This window comes from Rattus norvegicus, chromosome 3, assembly GCF_036323735.1.
Source record: "Rattus norvegicus strain BN/NHsdMcwi chromosome 3, GRCr8, whole genome shotgun sequence".
Lineage (NCBI taxonomy): Eukaryota > Metazoa > Chordata > Mammalia > Rodentia > Muridae > Rattus > Rattus norvegicus.
Window position 1 is genome coordinate 59,160,236 of NC_086021.1, and position 6,956 is coordinate 59,167,191.

General features: G+C 40.1%; 1 pseudogene; it reads left to right on the forward strand.

Moving 5' to 3' along the window:
• Nucleotides 1-990: 990 nt before the first annotated feature.
• Nucleotides 991-2,627, forward strand: Dkc1-ps2 (dyskerin pseudouridine synthase 1, pseudogene 2; annotated as a pseudogene).
• Nucleotides 2,628-6,956: the final 4,329 nt, after the last annotated feature.

Below are 6,956 nucleotides of genomic sequence, written 5' to 3' on the forward strand. Positions count from 1 at the left end.
AGATAACTTACATCCCTCCCCCCAATGGAGAGAAATCAGAGACCCTTGTGGTTAATTTTGGAAAGAGTTGGAAGAAGTTGAGGAAGAGGGCAGCCCCATAGGAAGACCAGCAGTCTCAAATAACATGGACCCCTGAGATATCTCGACACTGAGCCACCAACCAGGCAGCATACACTAGCTGGTTCAAGACCTCTGACACATATCCAGCAGAAGACTACCTGGTCTTGCCTCAGTGAGAGAAGATGCACCTAACTCAAGGGACTTGAGGCCCTAGGCCTTGGGGAAGCCTGGCAGGTGGTGGAAGTGGGGGAGGTGACGTCCTCTTGGAGATGGGAGTGGGGTGTGGGGGGTTTGGAAAATGGGATGAAGAACTGTGGGAGGGTAGACTGGGAGGGGTATCGACTATCCTATACAAAATAAAAGTAATAAAAAATTAAAAGCTTCTTCATTTCCAAAAATAGAGAAACAGAGTAAAAAAAGTTAGTTTATGGGATGGGAAAAATGTTTGCCAGTGATTGATCTGATAGACTAGTAAAATTGAGAATAAATAAAGAACCTCAATTATTAAATGACCCCAAATCAGTAATCAGTAAATATATTCATAGAATAATTGAACAAATACTTTTCAAAATAGTGATACAAATTACAATTAAATCTATGATAACATTTTAAATATTTTAAAGAAAAATTACACTGAGAAATATCATAACAGCCCAGTCAGAATCTGTTTCAGGGGAAAAAAAAACAGATTGTCAAGAAAATGTAGAGAAAACTTATTTATACACCCCAGTGAAGTGTCCTTCTGGAAAAATAGAAAGAGTATCATAACAATAAAGAAGAATAAGATCTAATTGTTTCTATGAAAATGGACCGCTTTGGAAGTAATAACATTAAGCAAAATGAGCCAGACTTATAAAGAGTGGTGCGACCTGATGGGTCTCAGACAGTAGAGTCTGTAGTTCTTAGTTTGTGGTAGCTCGGGTGATACGCATGCGCGGTACAGTGCAAGAGGATAGCTACAGAAGCCACGTGGAGTACCCAAAGGGAAGCCAACACGTTCTACGGTCTTTTACCAGCCAAGCTAAGCTAGTGTTTGGCCTCACAAACTATTTTCTCAAAGAAGCATTAAAAGAGAAAAGACCAAAAGCCATTATAATAAGATGAAGCTGAAATACAGCACACTAAAGAATTTATCAAACCAGAATTATAAGTGGCTCAATTGCACATTTCTCAGTGGCCCTTATTACTAAAGAAGTATAAGGTAATGGAAGGACAACGCACTATCCACCTGTTCCTTGTGGCTCAAATCCTCTGTACAGGGAGAGCTACAGGTTTCCTTAATCTTGACAAGCCCTCTAATCCCTCTTCCTGTGATGTAGTAGCCTGGATCCAACAAATACTTCGGGTCGAAAAGACAGGCTACAGTGGCACACTGGATTCCAAAGAGACTGGCTGTTTAATTGTGTGCATTGAACGAGCCATTCGTTTGCTGAAATCACAGCACAGGGCAGGCAAAGTGTATGTTGGAATTGTCTGGCTGCACAAAGCTATTGAAGAGGGTACTCAGCTTTCTAGGGCCCTAGAGTGACAGGTGCCCTGTTTCCGTGACCTCTACTTATTGCTGCAATAAAGAGACAGCTTCGAGTGAGAACTGTCTATGAGAGCAAAATGACAGAATATGATCCTGAAAGAAGGTTCGAAATCTTTTGGGGCAGCTATGAAGCTAGCACCTATGTTCGGACACCATGCGTACACCTTGGTTAGTTACTGGAAATCAGTGGTCAGACGCAGGAAATTTGGAGCGTGTGTTTTTGAGTTACGAGTGAAAAGAACCACAGGCTGACAGTGCATGATGTACTTGATGCTCAGTGGCTGTATGATAACCATAAGGATGAGAATTACATTTGGGGAGCATTGTTTACCTATTGGAAAAGCCGTTGGCATCTCATAAACATCTGATTATGAAAAAGGGCAGTGAATGCAATCTGCTATGGAGCCCAGATCACGTGTCCTTGTGTTCTTCGATATGAGGTCATGGCATTGAGATCAACTAGAAGACTGGTCATTACCACTAAGGGGGAAGCTATCTGCATGGCTATTGCATCGATGATTTCACCAGTGACTTCTACCTTTGATCATGGTACAGTAGCCAAGTAAAAGAGGGTGATCGTGGAAAGAGAACCTCATCCTCTCAAATGGAGTTTAGATCCCAAGACAACGCAGAAGGTGATGAGCAGTCAGGCCCTTATGGACAAGCACGGCGAACCCACACACAATAGCCCTGCCACCTGGAAACAGGATTGACTATGCTAATTCTGGCAAGAAAGCCCTGGTGGCTGCAGAGGTACAAGCCCCTCAGTTGCTGAAGCTAACAAAGAAGCAGGTTAGTGAGAGTGAAAGTGATGAGACCCCTCTAGAAGTTTCCCAGTTGAAGAAGGAAAAGAAAGTGGGATGAAGGGGAGGAGGAGGGGGAGGAGGAGGGAGAGGGGGAGGAGGAGGGGGTCGAGGGGGAGGAGGAGGATAAAAAGCCCCAAACAGTGATAGAAATTAGGGTTGAGGCTGGAAATGGGGACTGTGACACCACCAAAAAGAAAAGGAAGAAAGTGGTGAAAGAGATGTCTCAATGATAAGAGCCACTTCTTGAAGCATTGTGTCCAGTTGGGAGGAGAAATAAAACCTTATTGAAAAATAAAAACTTTTTGTTGAGGGAGTAGAAGAGAGGCTCCAAACAGAGTAGAAAGTTCTGGTATAATTTAGCTTCCACTTGTGACCTCAGTGGTTACCTGGTGTGGCCATTTCATCCCATCCTATCCTATTTGAAGGGTATAAGATATAAAATCAGTTAGTTTTTTTCCCACCAATCCCTCTGCTCGCTTGAGGAAGCAGAACCCTTAGACATAACACGGCTTAGTAACTGTCTGCAGCTGTTTACTAATGGCCATTTTGTTTAATTTTATTTTTCTTGGATTTTTTATGTATTTACATTTCAAATGTTATCCCATTTCTCCCCTCTCCTGTACCCCCTCTCCCATGCTTCTCTGAGGATGCTTCCACTCCCACCCACCCACTCCAGCCTCAACACCCTGGCATTCCCCTACATTGGGGAAAGAAGACTTCACAGGACCAAGGGCTTTTCCTCCTACTGATGCTGGACAATACCATCTTCTGCTGTGTGTGTGGCTGGAGCCATGGGTCCCTCCCGTGTGTATTCATTGGTTGGTGGTTTAGTCCCTGGAAGCTCAGGTTTGTTCTTGTTGGTTGATATTGTTGTTCTTCCTATGGGGTTGCAAAACCCTTGCAGCAACTTCAGTCTTTTCTCTAACTCCTCCATTGAGGTCCCTGTGCTCAGTCCAACGGTTAGCTGAAAGTATCATCATCTGTATCTGTAAGGCTCTGGCAGAGTTTTTCAGGAGACATCCATATCAGGCTCCTGTCAGCAAGCACTTCTTGGCATCAGTAATAGGCACCGGGATTGGTGGCTGCATATGGGATGGATCCACATGTGGGGCAGTCTCTGGATGACCTTTTCTTCAGTTCCTGCTCCACTCTTTGTCCCTGCATTTCCTCCCATGAATATTTTGTTCTCCCTTCTAAGAAGAACTGAAGCATCCATATTTTGTTCTTCCTTCTTCTTGAGCCTCATATGATCTGTGAATTGTTTCTTAGGTATTCCAAGCATTTGGGCTAATAGCCACTTATCAGTGAGTGCATACCATGTGTGTTCTTTTGTGATTGGGTTACCTCACTCAGGATGATATTTTCTAGTTCTGTCCATGTGCCTAAGAATTTCATGTAGTCATTGCTTTTAACAGCTGAGTAGTTGTATGTACTCCACTGTGTATGCTGTAGATAGTCTTATCCTAGTTTGCTTTGAAAAAAAATCGGTAAAAATTAAATCTGCTAAATAAAATAGTATAGAACTTTCTCTGAGTAAGAGGAATGTAATTAAACTATGTTCACTGGGGAAGTTTTATTTCCATTGTCCTATAAGAATGGGACAATGCTCTATTAGTGCTCTATTCTGGCATCTAGTATGGACCTTGCTGACCTGGTGGTGCCCTTGGAGTGTAGGTTAGTGGTTGTGCACTGTTGGGTACAATAGGATTTATCCAACACCACCTGGCTACCTGTGTTCGCTGTGGAAGCCAAAGCATTTTATACCTTCCTGTTTTAATGTTTGTTTTCTTTTGAAGGATGAATTTGTTCATTGCTGGGAGAATGTAGTTTGTAGCTTTTTAAAAGTATTCCTGTTAGATTTACTAATTGGTAGTAATCTTTGACTGGCAGAGCAAAAGTGAGTGGGGATTGCATCTAAAAAAATCGTCTATTCTTACTCGTGCATGTCAGAAAGGAAAAAAATGGATATAGTGAATGGAACTATTTGGAAGAGGAAGGGTTTACACTGAGGCTAAGGTGCTACACATAATTAATGTGATCTATAGACATAAAAAACTCACAGTGAAACACATTTTTGTACAATCAATACAGAAATTTAAAAACTTCTATGGATCCGCAGCTTTCAAATTTTATTCATTTCTAGCTTTACTGATTTGTTCTTAGAAAAAAAATTCAAGCTGATTAAAAGTTTTAAAGTGTATGTTAAAATTTGTTTCATGCTAATCTTTCGATCTATTCCAGAGATCTGGCAGAGGCAGAAATGAGATTCGCCAGGTGTGAGTCAGACTGTTTTTTATGTTGTAGGTACATTTGGTCTAGGGTACAAATTCTTTTCTTTTTCTTTTTTTTTTCACTCTGACAGTTTGTTCACTGTTGATGGTGCAGTATTATAGGCCTTAGCTACTGTGCTGGGTGTCTCTCCTCTAAGTATTTGACATTCGTTTTATGTATTTGAATGTTGTGATATTAAATGCATATATACTTACAGTTGTATATAATTTTATTTCTCTTGATTAATATTAGTACATAGCAATGTTGTGTTTTAGTCTATCCATTTACTTTCAGTCTTATTTGTGTCCTTAGAGGTGGAGAACCTAAAAGCAGCATTTATTTTTTAAAAAATGGATTGAGTTCCATGCAGTTACCTGTATAATTAGTAGTAGTTATGGTTGCACTAAACCCACACACAGTATACTCTATAGTTCTGTTGTAGATCTTTTTCTCTCCAAATTTATACTTTTTTAAAATAATTATATCATTTGCTATGCTATTAGCACATTTTGAGTTTCTCCTTATTACATTTGGTTTCTTTATTACAGAACTTTTGCTTTATATGGTATATGCAAATATCTTCTGATAATAAAAAGCTAATTCTGATATTTATTTGTTTAAAATTTTTTTAAACAGGGTCTCTCGTAACCCAGGCTGGGTTTGAACTCACTGGGTGGCTTATGGTAATCTTGAACTTCTGTTTTTCTTGCCTTTACCTTCTAAGTGCTAGAATTATAGACATGTGAATATACACCCGGGTTGATTTGGTACAAGGTATCAAAAAATGAGAGATTCGTATGTGTCAGGCAAGCATTTTATTAATTGATCTATTCCCCAACTATATTATATCACTTAAACTAGCACAACCATGGTCTAAATTTCTACAGAGGGTCGTATATTTCCAAAGTCTCATACTAATCTATGTTACCTAGGCTTGAGATACAGTTGGTAAAGACAGCCTCACCACTTGACAATGTGGGCTTATGATAAGCTAGACTGTGAGCAACTCTTACAGTTAGTTGTAAGAGTTTGTACAGTTTTGGTGGTGGTGAGGCCTGTACTTCAGGAGTAGTGTTACAGTTGGCATTGCAAGTCTTTCTCACCTTGATGCAGACTGCCTTACTTGGTGCTGATGCTGTAGCTCTATGTATGTACACTGGCCTGACGAAATATGCAGTCTAAGGTTGGGGTTAAGTACTGGAGATAGTCATTTGATTATTGATGAGCAGGGTAGATTTTGAGCCCATAGCTTCAAGGATATGTACAGTCTTAGAAGGAATGCTCAGAAGTCTAGGGGATCTCTCTATGGACTCTTGTCTACATATAGCAGTGTCCTGCTTAACTTTTTTGTCATCCTGACATGATCTTGAATCATCAGGAAGGAAAAACCAAGAATGAAAAAATACCTCCATCAGATTTCATATAGACAACTCTATGAAAGCATTTTCTTGATTAATGATTAATTAACTAATATCAATGTGGTCTGTGCCACCCCTTAACATGTGGTCCTGGGTTGTATGAGTATTAGTGGAACAGGCCATGGGGAGTAAGCCAGTAAGCATTGTCCTCCATGGCTTCTGCTTCAGTTCTTCGCTCCAGGTTTTTGCCTTGAACTCCTACTCAGACTTTGACCTTGATCATTTAAATTTCTTACAGTTTTCACCACATTTAATTTTTGAGAGAAACTGCATTTTCTGGGATTCTTTTATCCTCAGTAGTAAATATCTTGATACCTTCGAGAAGTTTTGTGTTTTCCTTTCAAACCAGTGATAGAGAAAGAAGAAAAAAAAAAAACACCTGTGGGGTGGGGGTGGGGCTGCAAATGTGTTATAATGTGTGATGAGAAACAATTAATTTCCACTGCTGTCCTTCAGAACCTGTAAGTTTGCATTAGAAATCACCTAACAGGAGTGTCATCAGAGTCAACAACTCTTAATAAAATCTGATAGTAATGTTTCCTCATGCTGAGATGTGTACATATCCCAGGCAAGGAGAAAGTTCAGTGCATGTATTTAAAGGATGAGATATGGTAATATTACAGAGATCGTAGCAGTTAAACTTTGACTTGGAGAATGCATGAGAGAATGTACAATTAGTGGAATCAACAGAATAAAAGTTATGACAATTGCCTGTGTGAGTTATGTCGATGTTTTCTTCATGTTCAACAATGTTCCCGGACCATTTCCACAGTAGTTTCCTGGGTCATTGTGTCTGTGTTATGGCTCTCCTCACAACCATTATGGATGAACTCTTCATTGCTTCATGAGGAAAAATAGTATTTCATTCCA